At 39.4% G+C, this 16,336-nt stretch overlaps 1 protein-coding gene and 1 long non-coding RNA gene across 2 annotated transcripts in view; one reads left to right on the top strand and one right to left on the bottom strand.

Annotated features, from left to right (window-relative positions):
• Nucleotides 1-2,230: 2,230 nt before the first annotated feature.
• LOC129432698 (uncharacterized) lies at nt 2,231-3,926 on the bottom strand. The gene is made up of 2 exons (XR_008640228.2): nt 2,732-3,926; nt 2,231-2,334 (listed from the first exon to the last, which is right to left on the bottom strand). It is a non-coding gene; the product is annotated as an uncharacterized lncRNA (long non-coding RNA).
• A 3,894-nt stretch (nt 3,927-7,820) lies between these two features.
• The window catches only part of wnt5b (wingless-type MMTV integration site family, member 5b), an 87,428-nt gene continuing 78,912 nt past the window's right edge, over nt 7,821-16,336 (top strand). The window contains exon 1 of the mRNA XM_055190250.2: nt 7,821-8,606. The gene's annotated coding sequence lies outside the window, so the exon portion shown is untranslated. The remainder of the gene's footprint in view (nt 8,607-16,336) is intronic.

A 16,336-nucleotide genomic window follows, 5' to 3' on the forward strand; every position in this document is an offset into this window, starting at 1 on the left:
GAAAAAGATCAACCCAGTAACTTAGTTTTGGTAAACCATTCTCTACAAGCATGTGAAAAAATAGCTCATTGAAATTTGGCTCCCCTTGTGATGTCAGAAGGGGATGATATTGCCCCTTAATCTGCACAATCCAACCACAGCACGGCCATTTAATGCAGAGATAAGCTCATTTACATTTAAAAGGACAAACCTAAAAATGGCACATTTTTGCTCACACCTACAAAGTGGCAATTTGAACATTTAATAAATTATCTATATGATATTTTGAGCTAGGACTTCATGTACATACTCTGGGGACACCAAAGAGTTATTTGATATCTTAAAAAAGTCTTATGAAATGCCCCCTTTAAAGTAGTAAAAGTAACGCGGGACGAAAGTAACAAAGCGGCTTTGTTCCCACAATGCAACGCAAAAACCAGTGAGCATCGATGATCCCTATGTTCCCTAACCTTTTCTGAAGCACGTGATCCAACTCAATAAACTTTATGAAATGTTACAGAACTTTTATAAAGACAAACGTTTGTTTAAGTTGTAAATATAAACACACATTGCTACACAGTAAGGGACCACAATCTACTCAAAATTTAAAATAATAATATTTATTTAAAATTGTAAATATATTTATTACATTTAAAATGTAATTATATGCCTCAGATTTTATGCACAGATATGTAAGAGAATAATGACAGCATTTTTCACAATGTACTGTTTTTAAATTAAGTCAGAGAGATGTTGGTTTTGCCGGTTGTTGATGAGTAACAGCTGTGAGTGATTACAACGCGCTTAAGCAGCCACGTGATAGAAAAATAAGTGAACATTGTCCCAATGTGAAGTGAGCTAGGGTCCTTACCAGTGCCCGAACCTGTGTACACGATATACTGACTCACGACCTCGGGAGCTAGGGAACGAATTGAGACACACGGTAAGTCTTGTAACACATCCTGAAGTTTGACTTCTCAGAGTTTTTCAAAATAAAAGTAAATCGGGTTTAAATGTCAGGATTTCCTGTCGAGATGAATGTCCCACTGCTAATACTGTTGGATTATGTTAAACATTTATATTACTCTTATTTGATTTAATTAAATGTTTATAGTGTTCATACTGATGAAAAATATTTAAGTTTGTACTGTTGGGATGCTTTTAAAGAGCACAAATTATCCGATTCATGATTTTACGTTTCCTTTGGGGTGTAAGTGTGTATTTTTTACATGTTAACGATATGGAAAAGGTACAAATCCCAACGTAAACGATGACACAAGTTTTTTTCCAACGTTAATCTATTTCCTTGGACTGCAACAAGCACACAGATTGTAGGCAACAGTTTACTTCCTGGGCCGGTTGACATGGACACGACGGTCATTATCATAACCCTGCCCGCTTTTGACTACTGTAAGTAGTCGATGTTACTACTGAATAAACCATGATTCAAACACGAGTTTTGTGCAATGCAGAGTTGGGCTTGTGGTTTGTTGTTTCTAAGATCACAAATCCAGACTGGTTTTTTGTTTTAGTATCCTATCTTCCAAATACGGTAAGGAGCGTCACATTTCCGGCAGACGTCAAAGGTATTTAGGCCAATCACAATGTACAGGTAGGCGCAGCGCTTTTCAGAACAATGAGCTTTGTACAAAATCAACGCGTTTCAGGGAGGCAGGACATAGAGGAGCAACAATAATGTACAGTATGTGAAAAAAAAAATTTTTAACCTTAAACTACGCAAACACATTGTATTACACCAAATACACCAAATAACTTGTTTTTAGCAAAGTAATAGTTGCTCTTTAAAACATTTGATGGCACTGAAATTTAAAATGAAAATGTAATTTCACAATTTTTTACAAAGATAAATGACAAAATATGTTTGCAGTTACATATTAACAAGGTCATAGTCAAGTCTATCTTGTTCTGTTGTGTTACTTTTATCCCAACTGATGGGGGTCAATGCGCTTATGTTCAAAGTGAAATTATACTGAAGTCCATTTACATTTGATCAAAATTCGAGCTGGTATTGATAGACCAGACTTGTGAGTTATTGACCACAGCAAAAATATATCTCTGTCTAAAACATTAGCTTTCAAAATACGCTTTTCTGAAAAATGCTACTTTCGACCCCGCTCTCCCCTATCACGCTATTAACTTTATAGTGCATCCTCACAGTAAACATGCGTTTTTTGAAAGCTGCTGCCCTTGCGAAACAATTTGAGTGCTAAGGCTTATGTGTTTTATGATCGCTCTGTGAGTCTCAAATCTGTTTCATTGTTGCAGTGGCGTCCCATTGTTCAGCGGGGCCTCCCGTGCTCTTCTGAACGTCTCTCCTCACCTCTTTCAGCCGTCCTGTAGAGACGGAAGAAAACCTGTCTGATATCGATCAGCCCATAAGAAAAGGACCACAGATGGCCCGTTGAGATGTTTTTTTCTCCAGCTTTTATGTACAAACCCCCCACGACCGGATTTATTGCAAATTACGCATCACCACTTAGGCCACCCAGCAGAGTTCCTGTTCAAGTTTATACTCCTCACTTTACGATATACAACTTGCTCGCGGTACACAGTATTTCATGTAGCGACTTGGCTGATTTGAAAGATCCCATCGCTTGCTAGCTCAAGGGAAAATCGCTGGCAAAGCCTACCATGCCAAGCCTGTGTTTGCTAAACACAGAATATGACCACTGCTTAAGCCACCAGTTAAATGTCAATTTCGAAGGGAATTTCCCCCCTGGGAACGTCTTACCTTGTATGTGCCGAGACCGGTCCAGAAATCACAAAATTTGCGTAGCCCGGAATTGAATTGTTCGAGTGACAAATCCGTTCTGTTGGGAATCATCACGCTGTTCCTGGATCCCCGTGGATAAGCGGGGTCGATGATTGGCATCCGTCTCTATCCCATAATGCCCTGTATCCAAACAGGAGTGGCATGCAGAGGTCTCTCTCTCTCTGTTTAAAGTGCATGTATATATAGAAATACTTCAGCATGTGTTTTTTCTGAGAGGCACCGAGGATAAGAGGTCCGTGTGTGGGTGTGGAAACGATGTGGTTTCAGCCGTAGCGGCCAAAAGCACACTGATTGCAAAAAGCAAGGAGAGAGATTGAAATACAGAACAGCGAGCGCCTAAAATAAACGCCGTGTCCATAGGACGGAGAGGCAGGGACTACCGACTACGCGAAGGTCGTTAAGAAAACAAGCCTTCGACGCTGACGTGAATGCTGCACATTGTCTGGGTTTCGTGGTGGACAATTTACTTGGAAATGGCATTATCATAAGCAAAGTTTGCTTTAACAAACATAGATCTAACTACGTGACTGTGCATAGGGAAACGTTTGTGGAGAACGTTTAGGGTACGAGTCGGAAAAGCCCACATGCAAGTTTTTATAATATTCGTGTTGCTAAATGTAGGATACGTTTTTAACCTTTTGTATAATGGTTGTTCTGATTGCTTAATAAAATAACTCCCCGTTTCTCCCAAACCACTAAATCTGTATAGCGCAAGCCAAATTTTTATGTTTGATGGTAGGTGTTTGTTGAAATCCTGACCTTGGCAAACAGCACTAATGATAGCTTGAATGAAACGACAGAGTCAGAAAGTTCGGATTTGGAGAACGTATCAACAAATTACAGGCACGGCCTCCGCTGGGATTTACCTGTACTGTAAATCACTGGGTCTAGAAGTGTCATCGCTGAAATTAACAGTCTTGTGGAGCGTGGAACAACTAATTACAAGGCCATTATTAAGCGCACGCAGGCACATACAACGCAGAAGAAAGAAACAGACATGTAAGGGCCTTTACAAGCTCTGACAGGTTCCTGGAGGACGATCTTACCTGGAGCTTCAAACAGCAGTTGATGAAACGGCAGGAGAATATCAGTCAAAAGAATGTCTGTCAGTCCCAATCAAATGCAAAGAGCAACAGATGCCGCTCCTGCGAAACAATATAGATTCTGGAGAAGTGATTTTTCGATGAATAAGACAAGCTCGGTCTCATTTTGCAAACAGGTAATGAATGGAGCAATTCTGAGAAGAGTTTTGGATGCAAGTCAGAGCCCGAGGACTGAAGCTGGCTTTGATTATGGACAGGAGTGGGTCGCGGGGATGTTTGTCAGAAAAGAGCTGCATCGCGTTTCCAGCTCGTCTCTATCGCGGCCATTTTGACGTGCTTAGATTTGATCTGCCGTGGGAGCCGGTTCAAAGGCCTCGCATTCCCAGTGTCAGTCAGTCGGCCGTCTCCATGGCGATACGGGTTGCTTCGTCCATACATAATGAAACTTTAGAAGGTCTTTTATAACGCCAGGGTGTTTCAACATCACAGACACTTAAAAACGATTCATTCTTCTTTCAATTGGGGTGGGAAAAGCCTCTGCAAATTGAGATGTTATCGATACTTTTGTCAGAATCTTTCACACTCTCTGCCGGCAGAAAGCTCCAGATGTCAGAGGTGGGCACGCAGCGGTAGATCAGGCCCATATGTGAGCTGTGACTCCTCAAAATGTTGGTTCTGGAGAAATGGAGTCGGCTCTGACCCGCTGGCCTCTACGCTCGTTAAAGCAATATCTTCACATGTGGAAACCCGATACGACTCTACCGCGTGTTTGTCTTCCATTGTCATCTACCGTTGGTCCAGACGCTCCATATGTGACTGTGGCCCACCAAAGCTCAGAGCCAACAGTATCAGAGAGAGAGATGCATTTGCTTATCTGTTGCATTCTGTATGTAGTTTCTACCCAGCCTCACAAAGTTTTGTGATATAGTCACATTTTTTTATTCTTTTTTTGTGATATTATCACGAATTTCCGCGTTTTTTCGTGATCGTATAACGAATTCCTGTTTTCGGGTGATTATCACGTATTGGTTACTCAACTGCTTTTTCCTATTTTTGAACCATTGTCACTTCGGTTTAGGGTTCGATTTGGTGCTGGCATTAGAATGTCACTTTATATATTGGTTTTTACTATTTTTTCTGATTTATTTTTTTTATGTCGGCTGGCTTTGGGGTTAGAGTTGGGTTTGGGTAGGGATGTCATTTTAAGTAAATCTAACCCTAAACCGAATCGACAATGGTAAGAAAATAGGACAAAACAGTTGAGTAACCAATACGTGATAATTACACGAACACAGGAATTCGTTATAATATCACGAAAAAAGAATAAAAAAATAGGTGACTATATAACGAAATTTGGTGAGACTTGGCTGGTAGTTTAGCATTAAAAAGCTCTGATGTAAATGACAACAGTGTTTAGGGGTTTTGTCATTTAAAACCATGTTGTCAAATGATTGTCTGTCTATCTGTCGTGTCATATCATTCAACACCATGTTAAATTGTACTTACAGTTTATTGCTATAAAAGTCTTGTCTGCCTGTTCGTCTACCCACCTACCTGTCTGTCTGTCTTTTTTGTGTCATTCAAGACCATGTTAAATGATACTTACAGTTTATGCTATAATAATCTGTCTATCTATCTATTTATCTAGTCTGTCTGTCTGCCTGTCTGTCTTTCTGTATCTATCAGTATTTTGTGTTATTCAAGGCCATGTTAACTGATACAGTTTATTGCAATAAAATAATGTCTGTCTACCCACCTACCTGTCTCTACCTACCTGTCTGTCTGTCTGTCTGTCTTTTTAATAATAGTCTGTCTGTCTGTCTACTAGTGTTGTAGTTCTTGAGACCGGTCTGAAGACCACTTTGTAAAGGTCTTGGTCTTGTCTTGGAATCGACCGCATATTTACTCGGTCTTGTCTCGATCTCAGACAAAGAGGACTCTGAATTTTATTTCAAGACCGGTCAAGACCACAACTGATGGCACATCACAAATTAATTTTTTATCATTAATTTTATGCAGTTTATTCAGGCATATGATGTTGGCATTGTTTAAGCATTGTTTAAGTTTCTCCCAATGACAGTTTTTCTAATTTTATTACTAACCTGCATTGTGTTAAGTGAATGTCAATCAATGGAAAGACAGTTCAGAATAAATGGTTAATTTGATTTTAGCTCTTTAGTGTTTGTTAAATTGTATTTGCTTATAGACAAAGATAAATTCCCACATATCTGCAATGCCTTTGATTATTTTATCAAATTCTCCACACACACACACACACACACGAAGTGCCTAATCATATGCATATTTCACATTTTATTATAAGTGTTTTAATATAGCACTGGTCTTGGTCTTGTCTCGATCTCGGCCTGTTTTGGTCTTGGTCCTTACTTGGTCTTGACCCTTTAAAGTCTTGGTCTTGGTCTTTACTTGGTCTCGGCCCTTTAAAGTCTTGGTCTTGTCTCGGTCTTGGCCAGTCTTGGTCCTGATTTGGTCTCGACCCTTTAAAGTCTTGGTCTTGTCTCGGTCTCGGCCTGTCTTGGTCTTGGTCCTTACTTGGTCTCGACCCTTTAAAGTCTTGGTCTTGGTCCTTACTTGGTCTCGACCCTTTAAAGTCTTGGTCTTTACTTGGTCTCGACCCTTTAAAGTCTTGGTCTTGTCTCGGTCTTGGTCCTGATTTGGTCTCGACCCTTTAAAGTCTTGGTCTTGTCTCGGCCTGTCTTGGTCATGACTTGGTCTCGGTTTAAGTGGTCTTGACTACAAAACTACTGTCTACCTGTCTTTTGTGTCATTCAAGACCATGTTAAATGATACTTACAGTTTATGCTATAATAGTCTGTCTGTCTCTATGTCTACCCCCTACCTACCTGTCTGTCTTTTGTGTCATTCAAAACCATGTTTGTTAAATGTATATACAGTTTATTGCTATAAAATTAGTCTGTCTGTCTGTCTGTCTGTCTGACTGTGGTTCCCCTGTTTCCCTTATCTGTCTGTCTAACTTTTGGATTATGCAAGACCATTTTGTTAAATGAGACTTACAGTTTATGGCTTAAAAACTCATCTGTCTGACTTTTGTGTTATTCAAACCATGATGTTACATGAAACTTACAGATTATTGCTATAAAAGTCTGTCTGTCTGTCTGTCTGTCTGTCTGTCTGTCTGTGTCTGCCTGTCTGTCTGCCTGTTTGATTGTTTGTCTATCCCCCTACCAATTTGTCTGTCTGTCTGTCTGTCTGTCTGTTTGTCTATCCCCCAACCTGTCTGTCTGTCTGTCTGTCTGTCTGTCTGTCTGTCTTTTGTGTCATTCAAGACCAAGTTGTTAAATGTATACTTACAGTTTATTGCTATAGAATTCTTCTGTCTGACTGACTGACTGTGGTTCCCCTGTTTCTCTTGTCCGTCTGTCTATCGTTTGTGTTATTCAAACCATGTTGTTACATGATACTTACAACTTATTGCTTTAAAGCTCATCTGTCTGTCTCTAGTTTCACCTGTTTTCCCTATCTGTATGTCTCTCTCTGTTGTCATTCATAATCATGTTGTTAAACAATATGGGTTATTGCTAAAAAAGTACAGTAAGATTTACTTAATACTGTGGTCTAAGTTTTTAAGTATAAATGTTTACAACTTTAATAAATAAATATAATGTATAAGTGATTAACAGATAGAAAAAACTCATATCAGTCTGCCTGTCTAACCATCTCTATCTTTATCTGTAGTATTTAATATTGTTTCAAAAGAACTGTTTTGATTACATTTTCAAAGCATGACCAGGCCTGTCCCATACAGTTTATCACTCTTATAATAGCTAATTACTACAAGTTTATTGGCTGACTAATATGAGCAGTGGTTTTGCTCTTGAGACGGGACACTAGTCCAAGTGTTCGTAAAATGAACACGCGCGCTCCCGTCGGGCTCGTGGATCACTGTGCTTTCTTTCCCTCCCCTGTTTCTAAACTGGAGAGATGGGGAGGGCAGGCCCACGAGTAGGCAATGTACAAACTAGTCAAAACTCATTCAGTCTCTCACCCCCCTGCCTGCGGACTGAAACCGAGTTTCATCGTCGTCTGCTTTTATAGTGCTTTCTTTAAGCACCAGGGTTTAGCTTAAGAAAAGTGCAGTGACACATTTTGCCTCTGGAAAGAAAAGAGGGGGAGAGTTTGAAAAGCTTTCCAAATTTCCTCCGCAAACGGCACGAGAGGATTAAATTCAAAGGCTGGAGTAAAGAAAGAAAGAAAGTTTTTGAAGTTTTGTGTTACAAGACAAGACTGAATGCATCTCTTATATGATGTGAACTGATTGACTCCAGGCTCTTTTGTCCACGACTAATTTCTGTAATAAGGAGGAAAAGGCTTTTGTCGCTCCTGTTGCGCATTGCGAGCGGGGCGCGCGCCTTGAGTTTGTGCCCTTGTCAAACGATCAAACGTTTAATTGACACCTGTTGCATTGTGATGCCACTGCTCAATGTATCTCGGTAAGTGATTGAAACTTTCAAAAATTTAAACCGAACTTTTTTTGGAAATTGAGAAGCCCCGGATTGCTCACAAAGTGCGTCCCTCAGTGTGCAAGCGCATGAAAGAGAGATAAACACGGGAAACACACGTGCCAATTTACGTTTAGAGGTGGAATTGTTACACATTTGCTGAAGTAACTCCTACTTTGTGTGCGGTGCAAAAAAGCCAACGAACATCGCGCAGAAGACCAGGACTCTCGGGACTCCAGTTGTGGGACTTTAGAGTAACTTTTGGAGACCTGCGCTGAACGGATAGATCGACTGAAGATCAGCAAACAAGTAAGAAGTTCTCCTACTATATCATATGTAAAAGTTGCTTGGAGATCATGTTTGTTGGTGAAGCCGCGCGCTTTTGCGCACTGGATAGTTTCATAACATGCAAAACGCGCAAAAAAACTTTGTTCTTGTTTGAGAAACGCGCAATTTTCATAAAGACTATTTATTTAAACGTTTCTACCAACGTTGCCCAATGCCTTTTCTTGAGTTCTTATTTTTTCTTTCGACTTTTGGACATAAAGGACGCGAATATACCGTTAATCGTATAGTTTTTTCTAAAGTCTGTGTGTAGGTTTGGTAACAATAAGCCTACTCACTCTTCGAGGATTCAAGTTTATAAAAATACATTACAAAAATGTACACTACTTACCGGCCTTTAATCTCCGAGCCGAGAGATGTAGGACAAATCTTTTGAATTTAGGTCAAATGTTTTAATTGATTTTATCTGTGCCAGGATTTCCTTGCAAAAATACTTCTGCTTGTAATTGGTCGAAGCTGAAAAATGATTGACAGTCTGTGACTTTATAAAAGTAGCCGTCTCTTTGTCAATGAAAAAGATTTCTCATGCATTAAAATGCGCCTCCTATAAGTTAGTTTTTCTGTCCAGCAAAACGTACTGCACTTTTCTCAGTATAATCTCTCAAATTTCCACGTTTTTTCTGTGAAGTGGATATAGGTCAACGTTTTGCGCTGAAAGGTTTTTATAACATTACTTTAAATGTTCATCTTTTGCATGCAAAACTTTCAATGCCTCTATTTTGTTTGAATGTTATCATAAATAAACTCATTAAATACTATGTAAACCAAAGTGTAAATACCCTACATTTAAAAGTAAATACATTTCGTAGTCAAACTAAACAGAGGCAGTGAAAAGCAGTTTTTTTGCAAAAGTATCTTTGCATTTCTCTGCTTCAAATGTAGGCTAATGCTTTGATTATTTATGCAGTCAAACTTGCAATGTGTATGCAAACTTTTAAGTGCCTCTGTTATCTTTGAGTATCATACATTTGTCTTGTTTTATTGCATCTCAACAGGTTTAAAATTTTTGTGTGTGTTTGTATAGCTACCTTTTCCGTGCCTCCGGAACGATAAGGCAAGAAATTCTTGTCTCCCCGTGACTCGGCCAAAATAGTTTCTAACCACAAAAATATAAACAGGTGTCGTTTAACCAAACACATGAAGATTAAGATGCTGAAGAGCTTTTATCAGTCGAAACAGTGGAACAGACAGTGGGAAGCAATATCTCCTGTTGTGTGTATAAACGCTGGCTGCGGGTTTCATTCCATGTGTAGCCCTTATAACTCATTTGTTTGTGACCATTTCTGTCCCCCCATGACTGTATATGTGCAGATTTAAGTGATATGCATTTGTTCGTGTTTCGAATTACCATTTCTGGCTGCGGGCGGCTGTAAATTGATATGCCAGGTTGTGTTAAATGTATAAGCCAAGAAATCTCTCTGGTCATTCTCAAAGTAGAGGATGTACATCAGATGTAACGTACGCACTCGTGTGCACGTATATGCGAGACACAATGTCTTCTTACTAACTGCTGCTTTTAGGCCAATTGAGCTTTTATCTAAGGTTAAGAGGGTCCACTGATTCCTCCGCTTTCATTGGTTGACCCTGGCGTTCAGTTGATTCGTCTTCCTGTCGAAATCGTAACTTCCCCTCCTCCTTTTCGACAGGAAAATCCGGGTACTCCGAGAGTCGTCTTTCTGCTAGCTAACAGCAGACAGGCCTCCTCGTTGCATCCGTGGCTGGATTTGATCGTTCACATAACAGTCGAACATGCACGTGAAGACGAGCTTTGCATGGGGCCGTAAATATCTAGAGGATGTGTATGGAAAAGCGTTTTTGTCTTTTGTTAATTTGTTTAGAAAGACTACGGCTATGTTTACAGCCTTGATCAAGACATCGTGGAAACGCACGCCAAAAGTCCTTTTTCTCGAAGGAAACGGGGTCAGAGCACGGCTTTCATACCAGGGTTTTCCCCTCTCGTGTCTCTCTTTAACGTGCGTCTATCTGTTATCTAAAATGTAACGGCGGGGTTGGGTTGATTAAGACATTGATTCATTTAATGAAATGTTTGAGTTCTGGGGTGGAATGAGAAGCTGCAGACACCAGTCGTGTTTTTGTGGCCAAGGCTCTGGGAAAACTCTCAAAAACTGATTCAGAGAGATAAAACCGTCAACAGCCCACCTGCACAAGCCAACCTGCCTCTCTTGCCCGAGCACGCGTCTCTCTCTCACACACACATATATATATACATCCACACCACACACACTTTGGCTCTCGCTTTGTCTTTTTCTGTCCGTCTTTGTCATTTCAGACACGCAAATCTGAATGCATCTTTTCATGTTTCCCTCACAGCGCAACGTGCATCACACCATCGTATATATCAGACACAAAGCGATGCTGCATCTGTGTGTTTGCCGTGCGGTTGTTCTTTGTTGTTTCCTGACAATACATCCCACCAGGTCCTTTTCAGAAGTTTGGACTCTTTCTTTTAAGTGCTAACAGTAACACCACCTGCTCACAACCGCACAACAGCAGAGACCTCACTCATCTCCTAACACATGTCACCTTTATCTATCTCTGACAACACTACAGGCCTCAAAGTCTTTTGTTGGTCTGCTTTTTGGGGCCTTTTGGTGACTGATGGCGTGCCCACTGCCTGACTACCTGATCCACTGTTAGGGTTACGGTTGCTGTCTTGTTTTGGTTTTTGAGTTTGGTAACTATAAAGAAATCCTCTGGGAGACACTTTGCTGCAGAAAATCATTTTGACCTAAAGATACTGAATAGTCTCTTAGCTTGTAAATGCAAACAAACAACAAATTATTGATATGGTGCGGTAAACATAGGTTAACATACTTGTTTATTAGGTAAATTAATGAATATTACATTTTCTTTAGTCCACATGCTTGCATAGACCCTACATCAGGCTATTACGTGCACATGGCTCTGCCAAAACCAAACTAATGGAGCCTGCAAAGTGATGCCTCATTTTCAAGGTCAAAAGTCACATATGAATGTAAGTGAATATTTTTCTTTCCCAGTATTATGACGACATGTACATCAGCAGTTTTGGGTATCCCAGAGGAAAATTTAATGGTGCAGAAATGTCATGAAGCTCTAAGTTGTGTTAAATTTAAGAATTTGTTCAACTCGCATTAAGATGCGTTCTGGTCGATCGGATCACAAGTGGACGAGAGAAACACATTTACGTTTACACCTGGTGTTTTAATTCATCTCTTTTGTCCGCTTTCGTCCGCTTGTGGGATGGTCTGTGGGGAAACGCAAACTAATATTATGTCAGAGTCCGCTACTTGTGTTGTTAGTAAACATGCTGCATAGAGATTTGTACATTTTGTGTAAGAGCTTTCAGAGCAATTGATGAAATGTTCACGTGACTTTCAAACGCTTGCAAATAAAACAAAAATGAAAGAGGCGGAGAGCAGCCGCTTTAGTTTTATCAATGAAAGCCTTTAGATCTATAGGTGGAGAGTAGGCGCTGTTTTGTGGCTGTTCAACCCACATTCACCCCAATGTGTTTTCGGCTACCTCTGAAGGTGGATGAGTCCAAAACGTTTTACACCCCATTTACACCTGTATTTAGTGTCATCCACTTGTGACCCGATCGAAGAAAACACATCTTAATATCAGGTGTAAACAGCCCCTTAATCTCAGATGTTTCTCCTAAAATTTCTTAGAATTTTTTTTTATAGAAACAAATGGGAAAATGACACATTAAGATAAAATGCATTAAGAGTCAAATAAATGTTGATTGTATAGGTAAAACAATTTGAATTTGTGCCTTGGTGAATGTGCGCTCACTTTCAGACTCTTAATGCAGGTGACCTTCTAGGAAACAAATTTCTCATTGAACTGTACTTATTTTTAAGAACTGGGGCTCCCGAATTGCAGATGTTTTCTAGTTTGTAATCAGAGACGGTGTGACTGTGTTCAGATTTTCAAAAGAAGCTCCAACACCTGGTGTGCGCTCTCTAAACTAGGCCACTATTTCAACACAGCCGTCAGAATTGGAGGCGATGTGCATTGATTAAAGGTCCAGGCGGTGAAGTGTTGTGAAATGTCTGGTCTTCTGCCTTTCTCTCCACGAAGGCCACGGCGTATCGACATCATGTCTCGGTGAGAACGGGCGTGTCCGTCCGTATGTTTAGCTTCATCACCTGGGCTGTGGATTTGGATACGCGTCGGCGTCTGTCAGTCACACGCAGGCTGGCGTATCGGCGTCCTGTCCAGGCACAGAGACGGCGATCAGCAGAAACAGATCGTGAGGAATGCTAAAATTAGACAGGCGAGTTTCACTGCAAACAGATGTGTACCAAGCTCAAAGTCCATCAAGTGCCAAGGAACAGCTGTCGGATGCACTGTTGCCATTTTTCCTTTCGTACAAGTTACTTTGCCTCAAAACATACTGAGGAAAAGTAATTTGTAACATATAACATATGCGAGCATGAAACTATGTGAACGCAGACGTTTACAGCCATACAAGCTAAATTTTACATGGCACTGAGTTATGTTTCAGGGTTCAATTTATCATTCGATACAAGTGTGTGTTGCATTTATAAGTGTTGAAAACATTTTACCAGTTCATCCGAATAAAGTTATTTTCTTCTTGATTTTTATTTTCTCGAAAAAACAACAAAATTGACTCCGATACTTATCCACATGATTAAGGAGGTCTTGAATGTCCCAAAAATATCAATAACTAATTTTCGACCAAAAACGAAGTTACTGCTATTTGCCTTTATAGGGCAGTATAAAGTGGCCATTTTGTGCCGCTATGTTTCTACAGAAGCCCTTAACGGACAAACTTTGTTTACCAAGTTGTCTTTGACAATGACGTGTTTGTCCTGTGGTGACTGCCGTAGCTTCTCTATGTGTTTCAAAAGCGAGAGGTGAGCTGTGGACCGAGCATGTGCGTACGTTCCAGTACACGTAAAAAATAGACTATACTTCGTGCTTATCTCTACTGCCCCCTTCGGCACTGAGGTTTGCTACGACAGCACTAACAAGAACGTTCATTAAGTCGAAATCGCATGTTTCCGGCCTTATTGTTTCATGCCCACATTTAACGAAAAGTGAGAGTTTCTGTAAAAACAGTGTAGGTGAATGTTACAATAAAATAATACATACATAGTGTCGCTCTGCTCTGTGATGTATTGTCAGTGCAGTATGGCGTCGCCCCAGTGTAAACACAGCTGTATGTGACTTTTTGCCAGCTGTTAATTTGCGAGTGTGTGTTTGTATTCACCTCTGGGTGTGAGAAGAAGATTCCCCATCGGCTCTTTAGCAGAATTAAGGGTTATTCCCCTACATGAATCAGTTGTGCCACAGGCTTATGTGTGTCGAGATTTAAAGAGCTTTCCAGGAGAGAGAATAGATTTTGACCTGTAGATATTATTTCATGTGCGCTTTCAATCGCTTTACTGTGTCATACGGGGGCTGTGAAGTCCTGCTTAAGATTTGAAGTGTTACTAGATACAAGACAAGCATGTGAATCTCTCCCCCTTGCTGTTAGATAATGATGTGCAAAATTGGGATGGTACGTTTCTGACTGTGGCCTGGGCAGCAGGGATGGTTGGTAGCTCAGCAGGGTTTCTGAGGACTGTTGAAGGCTGTGGGAATAGATGATGTCCATCGTACTGATGGTTTTAAGCACTAATTGAACTCTGCTAAAGCTTAGGCCCAATTTACACCTGCTATTATTAAGATGCGATCTGATCGATGAAAAAGCAAGTGGGCGACGCTAAGACAAGTGTAAACGGGCTGTGAATCCTATCAATTTTTACCTGTACTTTTCTCGAAGTCATCAGAACAGAAGCGATCAAAAGAAGTGGATTAAAACACCAAGTGTGAACGGACATGCGTCTCTCTCTTTCTCCAATCCACTTGTGATCCAAAAACGTATCTTTATAGCAGGTGTAAATTTGCTCTGGCACATTCCTCTTAAACATAAATGTTAGCATAGTATTGAGCAAGTGTTTGCATGTTGGTGTGTGTGGGTCTGTGTGTGTGTGTTGACATATATATCTATATCTAGGCAATTATCGATCATGAAAACATTCATGTCTATACTAGTCTCTAGATTTTGGCCCACAGACAGAAATAATTTCAGTCTATAGGTATACCCATAAGATCTGCAGGGCACAACTTTCAATGTCTTGGTTTCACTCAAGCTTTATTTTATTAAAGTCAGTCTTTTGCTAAACTTCATTGTTTGAGGCACTAAATCCAAAAATGCATACATTTTCTCCCTGCGATTTAGCAGAAACTAAAACATTAAGGGGTCAGTTTCCCAGACAGGGTTTATCCTAGTTTCAGACTAACATGCATCTCATGCTGCCTTCATTTAAAACATCTTGCACTGACGTATCTTAAAGGGGGCATAATTTAAAAATCTGACTTTTTCCATGTTTAAGTGCAATAATTGGGCTTCTATCAACCTAGAAAACTTGAAAAGGAGCAACCCAGTAACTTAGTTTTGGTAAATCATTCTCTGCAACATGTGAAAAATAATAATTGAAATTTGGCTCCCCTTGTGATGTCAGAAGGGGATCTTACTATAATAATACTGCTCCTTAATCTGCACTATGCAATTACAGCACTGCCATTTAGTACAGAGAGAGAGAGAGAGAGAGAGAGAGAGAGAGAGAAATAATTGACAGCACAATATAATTATGGTGATCAGTGTTTGCATTTCATCAGCTCATTTGCATTTTAAAGGACACACCCAAAAACCACACACTTTAACATGGTATAATAAATCATCTGTGCGTTATTTTGAGCTAAAACTTCACATATGTACTGTGGGGACGCCAAAGATTTATTTGACATCTTAAAAAAGTCTTGTGAAATGTCCCCTTTAAAATATATCAATGCCATTATTTTGTATCAAGATGCACACCAGGATTGTTTTTGTAAGGTATGTTTGTAAAAACTACTTAAATGTTCTAATATAATTAAGGCCTGATCCTGGATTAATTTAAACCCTGTTTCGGTTAGAAATGTTTTGGTTCATTTCACATTAAATGACTTAAAAAAAGTGAGACACTTTACAATAAGGTTTAATATTGCAAAAAAATATTTCTTACTAATTTTGTCTTGTTTTCCATTATAATACCTAAAATTCTCAGATTAAGATACGCTTACTTGAGAAGCAAAGTAAAGATATTAAGTCATGCTTTCTTAAAACATATTAAGTGAATGTATGTCAATTTTGTTTAAAACAAAACAAAATGTGCCAGTGAAGTAAGAAAAATAAACTTTGAACTTTACGTTATTTTTTCTTAACCCACTGGCAGATATTTTCTTGTTTTAAGCAATTTTATTCATGAAACAAGATATCTTTGAATCTTTATAATTTTCTAAATTTATTTATACAGGAAACAATACAAAATGCTAAATAACATTTTTATCTTTGCGGTGAATTTGTTAATATTTGATAATAATTATAACTTTTTAATGGCATTTCGATTGTTCATTGTTAATATATGTTTGTTCATAATACATTATCTGTTGATAATTCAAAAGGTGAAAAATGTATTTGTATATGTAGAAATAAAGCAAATTGCAATAATGAAACGTTATTATAAAGTATACCTGCCCTATGCATGTAGGATTTATTATCAATCTAAACCAAAAGACAACATGTTGGCTCATTTTCTTGCACTTTATAAACAGTTCTGCAACTCTAGGCTTGACCT

Source organism: Misgurnus anguillicaudatus, chromosome 1 (assembly GCF_027580225.2).
Source record: "Misgurnus anguillicaudatus chromosome 1, ASM2758022v2, whole genome shotgun sequence".
Taxonomy (NCBI): Eukaryota; Metazoa; Chordata; class Actinopteri; order Cypriniformes; family Cobitidae; genus Misgurnus; species Misgurnus anguillicaudatus.